The sequence below is a fragment of the Rhinolophus sinicus genome, chromosome 8 (genome assembly GCF_057876585.1).
Source record: "Rhinolophus sinicus isolate RSI-liver-muscle chromosome 8, RSI-T2T, whole genome shotgun sequence".
In the NCBI taxonomy this organism is placed as follows: Eukaryota; Metazoa; Chordata; class Mammalia; order Chiroptera; family Rhinolophidae; genus Rhinolophus; species Rhinolophus sinicus.
The window spans coordinates 8,621,353-8,636,145 of NC_142508.1; the positions used below are offsets into that span (position 1 = coordinate 8,621,353).

At 45.1% G+C, this 14,793-nt stretch overlaps 1 protein-coding gene and 1 pseudogene across 1 annotated transcript in view; both read right to left on the bottom strand.

Moving 5' to 3' along the window:
• The window catches only part of TMEM178B (transmembrane protein 178B), a 323,541-nt gene that overhangs the window by 79,378 nt on the left and 229,370 nt on the right, over positions 1-14,793 (bottom strand). The gene's annotated exons all lie outside the window — the stretch shown is intronic.
• On the bottom strand, positions 8,328-10,208 carry LOC141567652 (double homeobox protein B-like; annotated as a pseudogene).

The window sequence follows — 14,793 nt, forward strand, 5'->3', positions numbered from 1 at the left end:
ATATATATATGAATAATATGTATCAACATATACACCATATTTATATATTTAACAAACATATATACCATATTTATATATTTTTAAAAATACATATCACATTTTCTTTATCCATTCATCTTTCAACAGATGTTTAAGCTGTTTCGCATCTTCACTGTTAAGAATAATGCCACAATGAACATTGGGGTGCAGATATCTCTTTGAGGTACTGATTTCATTTCCTTTGAGTGTATAGCCAGAAGTGGGATTGCTGGATCATAAGGTAGTTCTATTGTTAATTTTTTGAGAAGCCTCCATCGTGTTTTCCATAGTGGCTGCCCCCATTAAAACATCTGCAAGTCTGAATAGAACTTCTAAGAACTCAGGGTATTTGCTCTTACCCATTATTTGTTTGTTTGTTTGTTTGTTTGTTTGTGTAGATCTTTGGAAATGAGTGAAAGGCTTGCTGACTCCTACCAAGGTCAGTTCCAAATTGTATATAAAATCTGCAAAACTTCGAAACTACAACAGTGAAATTGGGCACGTGAACCCACGTGCTCACCTAGGCTGCCATGGCTGGAGGGGGGAGTTAATACCAGCCTGAACTCATTACTCTAGGCCTTTGTAAGGAACTCCTCGGCCATTTCTAGGATCAGGGTTTGGGTATCACAGGAGCGTCCTTCTGGTCGGCAGGAAGAGGCATAAGGAGCCAGCACTGCTACTCAGGAGGAAGAAGTAACGAATCTGCGTCCTCGCTGTTTAGAAGAATTCAGCACGAATCAATTCAAGGGACAAGGATATTGTTCACCTAGAGGAGAGTAACTCACTCCTTACTGAGTTCACAGTTAGACTCCCAGCAGCCCAGCCGGTCGTATTAGTAACGCCCTTTCGAAGGTAGAAAGGCTCAGGCAGACACCTCCGGTCAAAGCCTGGATCATGGCTGATGATGGAAAGTTCAGGGCAAGCTCTTCGCGAGCACCTACGATGAGCCCCAGCATTGTGCCAGGTCCACAGGAACAAAAGCCCCACCTGAGCTGCTTCCTGCTACCCCAGGAAGGTGTATGGTCACCTGACAGACACTCAGGATGAAATAACAGTATCTGAGTAAGGAAAGCTGCCTCAGAAACACTCTACATAAATCATGTAGAAGCATCCACATACTTCTGAGGACACAACCTCACAACCACCTAAGTGTACATCCCAAGAGCCAGCTGATAACAAGCTAAAGGGTGTGGCAACTTCAGCAAGTAGCCCCAGGTAAGCGGGAGATGGCCTGGAAGTACCAGGTGGGCAGAGAGTAAGTGAGGAAGGGACCCCACGCCTAGACGAGGGGCCAGCAGGGTGACCATGGGGGATGGGAAAGAATCAGCGTGAGTTTTGGGTTGTGTCACAGAAGACAGAGCAAGAGTGGGTGGATGAGAGGCCCAGAAATGGAACCATGTGGGTGAGCCATGTGGTGATGGGAGACAAATGTCGGGCCACAGGGAAATGCAACAGGAGGTGGTGGGTGGGCAGACAGAGTCCACGCCACCGGGTGACAGAAGTGGGGTGAATACGTGAAGGCTTAACGCTTTTCCTTTATTCAAAAGGAGTTTGCTGAACATAGCATCTCTTCATGAAAACCTCTTTTAGTCTTGGTTGGCAGCAGTATAAGCAAAGACAGGCACGAGAAGGGAGTCATCTGTCCCCAAACCCATTTTAGGTGGGGACAAATGCCATTCTGCAACTTACTCCTGACCTATTTCGATTAACTAGAAATAAAATCTGGAGCTCCAGGAACTCAGAGGCAGGAGTAGAATTTCTTCCCCTGACTGTATAAGGAGCTTAGGGGATTCCAAACCATCCTTTTCCAAGCTGAATGCCTTAGTTTCCTTATCTGTAGAATAACATGTAATATGTACTTGAATCATGGAGTTATTGTAAAGAGAGGTGATATGCAAAGTGCTTAGCCGAATGTCTGACACATAGTAAGTGCTCAATAAAACATTACAAATATTATCTAAGCTTCCTTTCACTAATATTCCAACATTCTATGAATTCTGTCAAAACTAGCTCGATCCCCCTCCAAAGCAGGACTGCAAATGCCCTGAAACTGCGAGCAAAGTTCAGGTCGGACGAGACATGCCTGCCCAGCTCACAGTGTTTCCTCTGCTGCCAGCAATGGCCTCACGCTACACAAAGTGGCCCCTACTGAGCCTCCCACCCTCCTCGCACAGGCCAGTGAACTGACTCAAGTGAGACAATTACCTTCTTTCCCTCGGGATTTTGAAATTTGGGAGAGACATGGAGACTGGTGGTTAATGGAGCTGAGGCAGGAAGAAGACACCACCCCTTACACACACACACACACACACTCACACCAGCTGCTGAGCCCCTGGTTCCTGGCCCTGCTCTCATCTAGGTGCTTACCTCTCAGGCAATTCCATCAGCATCCCAGCATCTTTCCTTTCTGTTTACATGAGCCAGAGTAGATCTCCATTGCTTGCAAACACAGGACAGGCCCACGATGGATATAATCACATTATTTGGAAACAAGACCCATAGTTTCCATAATAGTTTTGAAGTATTCTTGACATCCCCCCAGAATGATGGAAACCCAGGGTACAAGACCTTCATGCAATAAGGTAATAGAGAGGTAGCCCCACCACTTCTGTATTACAAAAGTACCACGTTATTCGATTCACGGGAGAGCCAACTTCCTGAGAGTGGATTTTAATGCTTTTGACTTCTCCCGTATTTCAGAGTCCAGAGAACGGTGCTGAGGTTTCTGTGAAATCTCCAAATAACCCTTTGTACTAGAATGCCACCAATAAGTGGACAAGATTTTTAATCAAGTCATCACCCAGGAGAGAAAGGAGCTGAAGGAGGAAACAGAGAAAACTAATTATATCCGTGACAATTCAAAGCCTACAAGAGGGGAGCAACATTTCAAAACCATTTCAGTGCCTCAAAACCCCTAACGTCTTTTAGAAGCCATCTGCCCATGGGGACCAAGGTTTCCGGTTCTTGTGACTATGATGAATGGATGCTGAAAGGTACTGAAAGGTAGAGGAATGTTCTGGCAATTCAGTCCAGAGACTCAAAAGACAATCTTGTCATCATTATGTGGTCTAATGAGTTCAAAAGGAAGCCCCAGAAGCAGAGTCTGATCTCTCTGTAATACAACGAAGCCCAGGTGAAGCCAAACGAGGTGGAGGAGTTTTTTTTTAGCAGAGGTGGTGGAGAAGGAAGGGGCTATCTTCTAGTTTGTCAGGAGAGGCTCTTCTTCCCGAGACGGGAGTGGAGCTGGGTAACTGGCAACAACGGACTGAGACGCACCTAGGTCAGGGATAACCAAGACCAGTGGGTGGCCCAGAAATAACCAGGAAACTTCTGATGCTGCAGTAGGGTTTATGCCTTGAAACATGGCTGGGAATGAGCAGGGCAGATGGGGAGGGGTGGAGAACAATGTGTGGTTGACCCTGTAACAGGAAGAGTCATTCGAAACACTGTTTGCTAACAGTTAAGTGGGTAATGCTTTTGGAACCCAGAAGTCTGTTTCCCCTAATTTAAGGGATGACTTACTCACAGAGTTCAAAATGATATGTGATGTGTTTCGAAATTTTTTTAAAAAATGTAAATGTTTATTAAAAAAGTACAAATGGCTGGGTTGAGTGGAAGATTTCCGCTAATCCAAACTGTGCTTACACAAAGTCAGCCTATCTGTGACAGTGCCTGTGGGAGGGGACCACCTGATGGGAGGGACCATAATTATGTAGGCAGAGCTCAAGGGCTCTGGTTCATCTTTTAGGGCTGGTCTTGCAACATGTTATTCTAGTTCAGTGATGGCCATGTTGCACGTTCTGAAGACCTGGCACAACTAAGGACCATGAAACAACAGAACAGGGTCATGAGTTATATTGAAAATAGGAAAAGTAGGGAGAGGATTCTTTTTAGTGGAAAAAATTGGGGGGCGGGCTTTTTGAAAACCCACGTAAATTTAAATTAGGATGGTCACTTTGAGTAAAGAATATTTTGGGTTTAATTTGAATTCAGGGCTTATTTACAAACTTAAAAAGAAGGTTTGGTTTATCTGGGAACAAGGAAACGTGGAAAGAGCAATATAAAAGTACCAGCTGCTCCACAGGGGATGCTGAGTGGACCAGTTATGTCTCGTGGATTTCCACACTGCATAGATTATCAAAATACTAGATGCTCAGTGAGATGGCAAGTGGAACTTGACCATAGAAAGTGGTGAGAACATATTTTAAACCATATAAGCATACAACTCAATAGAATAAAAAACAAATAACTCAATTAAAAAATGGACAAGGAACCTATATAGACATTTTGCCAAAGAAGACATACGGATGGCCAACAGGTACATGAAAAGGTGATCAACATCACCCACCAATCATCAGGGAAATGCAACTCAGAACCACAATGAGATGTCACCGCCTACGTTAGGATGTCTAATATCAAAAAGGCAAGAGATAACAAATGCTGGAGAGGATGTGGAGAAAAGGGAACCCTCGTGCACTGTTGGTGGGATGTACGCTGGGGCAGCCACTGTGGAACACAGTATGGGGAGTCCTCAAGAAATTAAAAATAGAACTACCATATAAACCAGCATTTCTAGTTCTGAGTATATATTCAAAGGAAATTATCTCAAATAGATAGCTGGACTCCAATTCACTGCAGCATCATTCACAATAGCCAAGGTATAGAAACAACCTAAGTTTGCCAATGGATAAATGGATAAAGAAAACATGGTGTTTATGTATATGTACACACACACACACACACACACACAATGGAATATTATTCAGCTTTAAAGAAGAAGCAAATCCTATCATTTGCAATAACATGGTAGAAACTGGAGCATGTTACTCTAAGTGAAGCCAGACAGAGAAAGACAAATACTGCATGGTGTTACTTATATGAGCAATCTGAAAAACAAAAAAAATTGAACTTATAGAATAACGAAGTAGAAAAGTGGTCGCCAGGGGCGGGGGGAAATAGGAGAGGTTGGTAAAGGGTACAGACTTTCAGTTATAAGACGAATAAGGTCTGAGGATCTAACGTATCACATGATGATTCTAGTTGATAGCACTGGATTATATGATTGAAAGTTGCTGAAATAATAGAACTTAAATGTTCTCACACACACACAAAGGTAACTATGTAAGGTGATGGACGTGTGCATTAATTTGATGGTGAATCCTTTCACAATGTATATGTATATCAAATTATCACATTGAATACTTTAAATACCTTTTACTGTTTTATTCTAAAAATTTTTGAAATATATAAATTTTATTTGTCAATTAAGCTGGTGTGGTGGGGAACAAAACAAAACCATATAGGGAGATGAGTAACACTGCCAGTGAACAGATTCCTCCACGTGTTAAAAATAAAAGCATTTCCAAGAGCAATGCTTTCATGCCAGAGTGAACTCAGGTCAAGTGGAGGCATCGATGGCCAGCAAGGAATCCAGGCTGGACTGCAGCCTCCTATGCTGGCCCAAGATGAGTCTGTTCTCCACACTCCCACGCTTCCAAGGGGAGTGGGGTGGGAGGATGCAGAAGTGATGGTAAAGGTACCTGGAAGGCAAAAAGGTGGCTTCTGGCAGATGTGGCTGTGATGTCTATGTGTTTCAATGGACTCCAGACACACAGAGAAAGTCAGCACTTGGCTGAGGCATGACTTGGAACCGTGTGTGTCGTGGGGTTTGTTCGTGGGACGGAGTCATTTAGCTAGTGAGAAAGGCTAGGCTACTACCTGACATGCCCGACTCAATGTACTAGTGTTGCTGTCCCTTTGTCGTTACACATGCGTTAACATTCATAAAGCGATTCTTTTTTAAATTGCCCTTCCTGTGAAAAAAACGGTCCATTAAAGGAAGGCATCAGCTAATGCTGACAATAGATGAGAAGAGGTCTTAGAAAGTGGTCTTTTGTTTCAAATAAGAAGTGAATGCTGAATTTGGCAGCAGGTCAGACATGTGGAATCAACAAGTTCACTTACAGGGGCTAGGGAGAGTAGAAAATATAATTTATGAGTGTCCCGGCCAGGGCAAAAGCCGTAGTGTATGGGGGAATTTTTAATAACGTAGTGATAGTCACAGATTGGTACATTCTCAAAGGTCTTGGGACCTAACCCTTATGTAATTTTACTAACAATTGTCACCCCAATAAATTAAAAAAAAAAAAAAGAATCCCACTAGATCGTCAGCTCTAGGAGGGCAAACTTTCCTCCTGTACAGAATCCCAATGCCTGCAGTGGCGCCTGGCACACCGGAGGCTGAGAGACAGGAAGCAGCCACGAAATGTAGCACCTACCAGTTCATAATGAGGAATTTGGATACTGATGGAAGTGCAATGGGAAAACTTAGACCCTGTTCACACAGGGGAGTGATATGTATCTAGCAGTCTCCATAGGACTGTTAGGTCCTCATGAGAGGAAAACCTTTTTACCTCTGCCCCTTCCTTCCTGCTTGGTAGTGTGTGAGCATAATATCTGCAATTGCTGTAGCTAATTGCTGTAGCTAGCTATCTTGCAAGCATGACACAACGGTCAAGGGAAAACCAAAATGCTGACCCAGGATCCTACCATTTCTGAGCCACCATCACCCTCTCTTTCTTGTCTCCATGACTCCGAGGCTGAATGTTGGCTGATTATCACTCTTGCAGTGCTTTTTCCCCCCCTCATAATAGAGACTCTTAGGAGTTGGGAAACAAAAGAATATAGTAGGCGGCAAGTTTCTTACATCTGGCCCACTTCATCATTAAAATTAGCTGCCTACCAACACCTGTAGGCCTTAGAATTTGCAAACCCAACTATAACTGTAGTGAAAACCACAAACGGAAGTTTGTATTTGTGACGCTTTCAAATTCACCCTTCTTGGAAGAAGGGAGGTGAGGAGGTTGATTTTTTTATTAGTATTATTTAGTAAACTGAACAAAGAAGTAATATTTTTCAAGGACACTTTTGTACCAAGGTAAACCCACATGCATCTTCGTACCAAAATCTATTTTTAGAAGTTACCATTTCAGAAGAAGGGAAAACAATGAGGATGGTGATTCCAGGTTTCAGGTTAACATAATTTATTATAAAATGAAGCATTTTGTGGACATGTGTGTGTATGTATATGTAAATACAGAGGGTGCCAAAAAAATGTATATACATTTTAGGAAAGGGAAACTGTATTAAAATTGTAATACTCAATATATACAGATAACAAAAGAGCAACACAAGTCACGTTTGACTTCCGCAATTACAAGAGGTGCTCAAAGTGGTTACCATCATCATAATTTTAATAGTTTTTCCTTTCTTAAAATGTGTATACATTTTTTGGCACCCTCTGTATATATATAACAGACCTCACCAAAATGTGGATATATTAACATAATTAGACTATATTCAGTGACTGTATGATATTGCTATTATATTTTCCTTATAATTTTTGTATGTTTTACATAGTCAAAGGGAAAAAAAAATAAGTGAAATATACTCAGCATTATGGATTTATCCTAATTGATTTACTCATTCCTTTAGTGGTGGACGCTAAGGGAGCTTCTAGTTCCCAATTCAAACCCTCGGAGCTTCAGGAGAAAGCGCACTTTCAGTCGCTCGCGTCATCAGGACATAGAGCATCCCTGCATTGTCTCTATGACAAACTAATTTCAAGTTTGCCTTCACATCTTGCCAGAAGAGAACGAAGTGCCAAGTTGTCCCTTTCACCTATTCTCAGCTGGGTTCGGTTACAGTTTGTAGATTTTCCAGACTGGAGGACGTGGTGATTATAGGGAAGACGTCATATTTGTCAGGAAAATGCTTTTGTCGATAAGGATTCAGCAGCTGTGGACACTGCCTAGTGCCCCTGGTGTGGAGGCAGCGTGGAGCTTGGAAGCAACCCGATACTCGGTGAAGCGAGTACATAGGGTAACCACTGCCCCTAACACAGAGTCAAACCTTTATTTGGGTTTCCGAGTGGTTTCTCTTGCCCCCTGCATCAGTCTTATACTGAACAGGATGATTTCATTGTTCATCGTCCTTTAAATCGCCCAGATTCTGCTTCCAAAGAAAGGAAGCCTGGACCAGGTTCTGAGAACGACGTTTTCCTCCTCCTGAAAGTGAGCTTTACATCCCATGGAGCAGAGCCCGAAAATCTTCACTGAGGCCCAGTTGGGGACCTGGAGTGTCCTTTTTCTGTGGATCAGAACAGGACTCAAACTTTCAGGACACTCTTCTCCTGAAAATCTGCGGAGCAGGAGTTGACCAAAAGGCTTGAGATGTCTACGCATTGGTGCAATTGACCGAGGGGGTGAGAAGATTCTCCAGCTGACTGTGTGTGCTGTGGCCATAGTGGGTCAGTGTGTCCCTTCTCCAGGATCTCGTTCTGCAATCAGAGCCTGGCAGCCCTCATCCCTCCATTGCATAGTGTAAGCTAAGTCCACGTGACCCAGATCCTACAAATGGTGTTTTTGTGCTCAGGATGAGACTGACAATAGTCCTTCAACTGCAGTGCTCCTGTGCTGGTCTGTTCTTTGTGATTCTGGCATTTGTCTTGGTTTGGGGGCCCGAAAGGAGAGTATTGAGAGGCCCCTCCTGGAGTCAGTGGTATTGGCAGGTAATTTGTAAGCATCCGAGCAGAGGGTAAGTTCTTCCTGCACAGCCTGCATGAGTGGCACCATCATGACACTTGGTCCTTGGTTTACACAGGGGCCGAAGGACACATAGGATGGGAGAAGAGCAGGTAGAAATGTTTGGTTCCTGCTGAACGAATTGGAGGAAGGAAAATGATGAGACCAGCCTGAGAGAGTGGACGGGTCAGTTTAGTGCTACTGAGCTGTTAAGTCTGGTGTCCCACTTGGGCCATCTAACAAGGAATTCACAGGCTCACTTCTGCTCTGCTCTGGGGACAGAGATCTTTGGTTCTAACCGCATTTGTATTTTTTATTCCAAAACGCCTGTTTGTTTTCGCCAGTATTTTCCTGGTTGCAATATCAGGGAATCAGTTCCTGTCAAAGGCTTAAACGAGGATGTTTGATTGAGACCTTGTGATGGATGTCTGGTCTTGTCTGGCTTCTTTTGGGAAATATCCTTGAGTCCAAGGCTTATGCTGGTCCTGTCCCTGGGTTTGATCTTTTCCTAAGGACCATCCCGATCCCAATTGTCTCTGTTTTCCCTTGTGGTTTTTAAAGCAAATCTGAATGTTATACTCTGGAATGCCAGTTTCCTTGGCCAGCTGTTCCCTAGTATTTCTATCAGGGTAAGGGTTGTGTTCAAACCATTTTTGGAGGATCTCCTTTTGACCCTGGTTATAAACAATCTTGCCTTGCCATGTTTCTTTTTGTAGTATGCCACTTGCAGTGCTGTTCAAACCCATCTTGGGAAAAGGTCCCTGGATTCCACAGAGACAGCAAGTAGGCAGCTGAGGAGTTCTTCAAGACACAAGGCTTACCCAATCAGGTTGGTTAGTCTTACACGGCAGAGCATCCTTAGTGGCTGGCAATGGCTAAATTAATTCAGCTTTCGAGACCCCTTTGCCACAAGACAGGTCGTCTGACAAATGCCATTGCTAATTAGTGCACTGATTCACGGGAGGGAACCCACTATCTGGCGAACACAATTAGCGCTTTTCAGGAGGCTTCCCAAATTAAGACATGATATATAGTTTTAGCCTGTCACCAAGGAATTCCTGGGTGTCAGTGGCCGGTCCTTTACTTTCCAGGGGCGGGGGGCATTCCTGCCAGGGCCATTTGCTGGGGCAAAAATCACTCAGTTCTGGTGCAAGGAAATAAACATAGGACACATCATCATCCTGAAGGGAACCTTTGGCTTTGAAATGTCGAGACAGGTTGCCTGCAGCCTCAGCATCGCTCATGCTTTCACATAAAATGCTGTCCCCACGGCACCTATAAAACTGCTGGTTTCCTTCTCAATTCTGTCATCCACGTGAAAGCCTAACATGTGTATAATTTTCAGACCTATTAATTAGCCAGCTTATTCATTTACCCACCGAAAGAAAAGAGGTCCGTGGAACAGGGAGGCAGGCCTAGGTGATTTGCTAATCAAAGTCTCAAATCTCAGAAAGCGTCTGGACTCACAGGCACAGGCTGTTGGCTCTCGGGGTTGGCGAGGACTCTCTCGGGTGCTTTGAGGTCAGCGTTGTCCCTTTGCTGACATTCTGGCTGAAGGACTGCTCTAGGGTCTGTCTTCTGGTCATCAGTGAGTAATTGGGAAAGCATCCGTGACTTCCCCACCTCCACTGAGCAGAGAGTCAATGAGCAGTTTGGAAGTTACAGAAGAGGGAATGAAACCCCCCACTCTGTAGCCTTCCCTCCCAGAGCCCCCCACAAATGCTCCCGGGACAGTTATTGCCACCCAGACCAGGTGGCTATCTGCCCAGCCATCTGGAGAAGCCCTGATGAAGTCAGATCCCCAGCAGACACAGAGGGGTATTTTTTTAAGCAGGCAGAGCAAGGGCTGGGAAGGCAAGAGCGAGTCTATCCTCCAGGGACAAAGCAGTCCAAGAGTTCCCATGCCAGTGGGTTCTGGAGAATTGGCAGGGCAGAAAATGTAGAGGAGACAAATCACTGCAGAAGTCTCCAGGGCCTGAAACAGAGTAGCTCATTAATGCTTGGAAAAAAAGAGCGAATCTGAACATGAGTCAGAATATCGTGACTCATGAATGGGGCGGGCATGGCACCCTTGGGATTTGCCTTTGCTGGGTTAGTCAACAGCAAGAAATTCCCTTAGGACCTTGACGCCGAGAGCCAGATTACTTAGAACAAAACACATGATGCCTCGTTTTCCTCCCTCTTGGCTGGTCAGTTACTCAAGATAGGATAACTCAGTCCACCAAGTGCTTCCACACGTGGCCTCGGCGACCCCTTGGAGTTGACAGGAGTATTTTCATCCTGAACATCAGTGAAGTGATGGGCCAAGTTCAGGCTAATTAGTGGGAGGCCAGGACTTGTATTTGGCTGCGATTGCAGTGCTGTGTCTCCGCCGTGCTAGGCCGACTATTTCCCCAAGACGATCTTCTTCATGTGTCACTGAGACTTTTCCCCTCCTATCCATGCTATAGGTCAGGGGTGGGAAAAAGAGATTTCTGTGGAAGTTAGGTCTCTTTGAGTGGCTCATTTGAAATGAAGTGCCGTTTTGCATAAAGACAAGCCCGGGACATGGAGGAGATCCGGGCGGTCAAGTTCGCTGATGCTCCCTGAATTGCCTCGATGCCCTCTTGGTGTCTGTCTATGTCTTTATGACCCATGAATGTATTTAAGCCATTTTGGAGTCTAGTTATAATTCTACACCTTCTGGGAATAACGGATTGATATGCTTTCTGTGTATAATGACAAATGTGACTTCTTTTGATTTGTTCTGTAACTAACTCCTTTAAGTTTCTCTTCTTAAGGGACCCATCCCCCTTTCCTGCCCTAAAATAATTTCCCAGAGGCCACTGTCTTAGGACTGTTAGTCACTTCTTCCGTTTGTGCTGTCCTTCTGGGCTGTCCCCCTTTTAAAAACAAGCACCTGTCTCAGGTAGGAACATGTTACAAAGTTGAAGCAGGGATCAGACACTGAAATATCAACACGGGCCAGGCAGGGGATCCCAAAGAGTGAGGGGGCTGCATGTAAGAAAAGCAGCACCCCAAGAGTGACACAACAAGCAGCTGTCACGTGGCCCCTGCGCGGGGAATGGGGAGTGGTGAGGATAACACACTGCCATGTCTCAGCTTTAGCTTACTGATGGCACATGAGAAAGCAGGCCTACTGTTGCCAGATCTTCCGATGGTTTCAGTAAAAGCTAGAAATCAAGATTGGAAGGTAATGGCTCCAGAGTTTTTGATGTCAACTGATTAAAAAAAAATTTTTTTAACTCTTTGGGGACTAAACAAACCACATCTGTGGCCCAGTGATGGTGCCAGGGGCGAAGGAGATGGTCGCCTCTGCCTCAGAATCTCCATCACTCCTCTCTTATTGACTGTAGACACTTGGATTTTCTTGGTCTCGTGGAAAACCCAACTTTAAGAACCCTTCTTCTTTCCCACCAGATTGCTGTCATCAAATCTCTCCTGTAGACATTCTGATTCAAATCGGCCCTCGTGATGGGAGTGAAAGACTAAGTTGGGGTGTGACCTTGCCAAAGATGAAGGACAGTTTTCTCATCTGTGCAATGAGGCAGTCAAGCTTGAGGGCCTCCTTATCTGACGTTAGGGTGTCGAGGCTTTCAGATTAAGGCACCTGGATTCACATGCTGTCTCCTCAGGAGCTGTGTCAATCAGGGCACCTGTCCTTAAGTCACTGAGCCTCAGCCCCCCTGTCTGGAACACGGGGATAATGACGCTCCCTGGACCTGTAAGAATGTTCTAGGATTGAGGAAATGTATCTGGGCACAGAGTGCTCAGTAAATGCCCCCATTACATTTCTATTTCATACCAACATTTTACCAACATAATATCAGATTTCTTTTCCTCACTGACAACTGAGATCACTGCCCACAGAAGTGGAATTTGTTGAGGAGGAGAGTCGAGAGGTGGGGAGAGTTTGTGTTGCCAGGGAGACACTGACATCGTGTGATGGGGCCTCCATGAGCTGTGCGAATGGCTTGGTGACCTGGGAGAAAAGAGGAGAGAGGCCCAGCAGGGATGGCTGTGGGGCAGGGTGGCTGATGAGAAGCTAAGCCCCCCTGGCAGAGCGTTCAGGGATGCTGAGCGCAGTCTGGGGACCAGGATTGTGGTCACATCCCTCACTGTGCCTGAGGGACTGTAGTAGTTTCCTAGGGCTGCCGAACCCAAGTCCCAAAACTGGCGGCTTAAAACAATAGTTTGATTCTCTCACAGTTGTGGAGGCTCCAAAATCAAGGTGTCGGCAGGGCCATGCTATTTGTCCTGGCTTCTGGTGCTTTCCAGCCATCCGTGCTGTTCCTGGGCCTGAAGCAGCATCTCTGCACTCTCTGCTGCTGTCGTCACATGACTGCCCTCTTTCTGTGTGTCTGTGTGTTCAGATGGAACTCTCCCTTTGTGTCTGCTTCTGTTTCTCTCTTTATAAAGAGACCAGTGCTACTGGCCTCAGGGCCCTCCCTCCTCCAGTAGGACCCCACCTTAGTTTACATCTTCATTACATCTGCAAAGACCCTATTTCCTATTTTCAAATAAGGTCCCATTCCCAGGTTACCAGGGATTAAGAGTTTAACACACCTTTTTGGGGGACACAATTCAACCCACAACAGTGACCGTGAGCAAATCATTCAACGCTCGGAATGTCACATCTTTCTTTTGTCAAACAGAGACGCCATCTGTCTCACCCAGAGCTGTTTGGAAGGTCAAATGTAGTAACATCAGGGTAACCTTTCTGTGAAGCATAGAGCACTTTACAACTATTCGGTATTTTGTTATCACTGGAGGGATGTGATAAGGTCAGAGATGATGATTGTGGAGCGTGTGCGTTCCCCCGGAGCGATCATAAAAATAAGAGCGTGTAGTATTTATTATTAATAACCTGCTTGCTGGAACCCCAAGGCCCAAGACCCGCTGACGGAATCCTCTGCCACTCTTCTCAGTTTCACTTCTCCTGACCACTCCACTCCCTCTCCGTCCGGTGCACACTGAAAGCACGTCCACGACTTCCGGCCCAAGAGGAAAATGGTTGTATTGCTTCTCCCTCTCCCCCAAACGAAACACACGAGGCTCACAACACATTGGTCTCGAGGTCTTTAGCTTTTCAATCAGACTCTGACCTGATTGCATGTTACCCAGAGAGCTCGATTTCCTTGCGCTGAAGACCTGGTTGTTTCTGAGGATGTAACTGCACGTCTCTATGAACTCAGAGGTGGTTTGTTTTGGAGAAGGGAAGAGGGTGCAGATTTCTTGGCATTTCAATGGCTCCATTCTCTCTCTCTGGACTGCACATGCCCTTAGTTTTCTCTTTACTCTCTTTATTCACCACTTGGTTTGATTTTCCACTATTTTTCTTTAACTGTCTTCCCTCTCCATGTTTTCTCCCCCATTTCTTGCCTCTGCTCCCTTTCCAGAACATAGATTTCCTGCCCTTCCCCCACTCATTTCCTTTTCTTTACTGGATTGGATGAGATCCTTGGCTCACTGCAGCTTTATTTTCATTCTAGAGACTTTTCAGACTGTTCCGCCCATAATATGCTCTGCCACTCTCCTGTGACAGTTTATAATCTGTTGTAGGGAGCTTAAAACTATTCAATCTCCTTGCTCCTAAAAGGGGATGGCAGGTACTGAATTGAACCCAAATGGTTTTACACGTAGAGCTGCTCCTCCGCGGACAGCCGCACATTTATGTGCTGCTGCGATTCTGGGTCTCACTTCCCGGACTTGGGCAGAGCAAAGCTTCTGGGGTGTTGAGACAGCACCACCCCCAACACCAGCCTCGTGGACAGGGACAGAGAAGAGGGAAGACATTCTCCGTCCTTTTTTGGAAGGCTTGAACTTCTTTTACAAACCAGTTATATATAACAGGATGCAAAGGTTCTCCATTTATTCATTCACCAGTTACTTTTTGAGCTCTCATTAGGGACCAGGCATCACGTTGGGTGCTAGGAGCATACAGTAGCCCCCTGTATCCAAGAGGGTAGGAGACACTTCCCAAGACGCCCACAGTAGATGCCTGAAACTAGACAGTACCGAACCATATATTCACCACGTGTTTTCCTAAAGAAACCAGTTTTCACTTAAAGGAAGCACTTTATGGCTTCTCTTTGGTATATTGAAATTGTCAGCATCAACTACTCTTGTGCTTTGAGGCCATTAGTAAGTAAAATAAGGGTTAAATGAACGCAAGCACTGCCATTGCACAGCA